This window comes from Nannospalax galili, unplaced genomic scaffold (genome assembly GCF_000622305.1).
Source record: "Nannospalax galili isolate Female #2095 unplaced genomic scaffold, S.galili_v1.0 scaffold2636, whole genome shotgun sequence".
NCBI classification, from domain to species: Eukaryota; Metazoa; Chordata; class Mammalia; order Rodentia; family Spalacidae; genus Nannospalax; species Nannospalax galili.
The window spans coordinates 93604-94297 of NW_008338105.1; positions in this window are offsets into that span (position 1 = coordinate 93604).

A 694-nucleotide genomic window follows, 5' to 3' on the forward strand; every position below is an offset into this window, starting at 1 on the left:
TAATTAAGAACTGAATATGGGAGCTCTACATGTGCTTGCTGTAGCCAAAATAGGATCTATAAGGTAAGTGTTCCCAAATGGGTATCATGATATTGGTTGCTCAATGTGGATGGTGAGGAGGAATGGGATTTGGACAGGATTCACAGAAAGAAGTCCTCTGAATGAGCATCCTGAAGGCAGCAATCAACAAAAGATGACAGAGTACAGAATAAAGAAACCAGCTCCTTCCCCAGAGCTGGAATAGCAGGCATTTTCTCATGCTTCATTAAAGGCTTCAGCTCCAATTATCCAATCTGTAGCTCACATGCTAGCAGGCTGCTTTCTCCATCTTCATTTCCTCTCTCATCTTCTTCCCTCAGAGGATTTTTTGCATATTCTCACTATGCTGATTGCCATGGAACATATGTGACTAGCTAGGATACTCAATCTAAGATAATATATAAATCTTTAATTGTGTGAGATAGCTCTTCTCTGAATTCCTACTAATTATATTTTTGATATATAAAACATAATATTTGAATGACAATATATTTTCTAGGAAATGGATCTCTAAGTACATAACACAATACCCACACAGTGTTCTAAGCACATGATCCTTCATGGAGCATTATTTTATTAAGAACTGAGTATTTAAGTCAGCCTAGCATTGCGTAATCCAGGCGTGGAGGCACCTATTTAAAGGCCTTGCACCAAA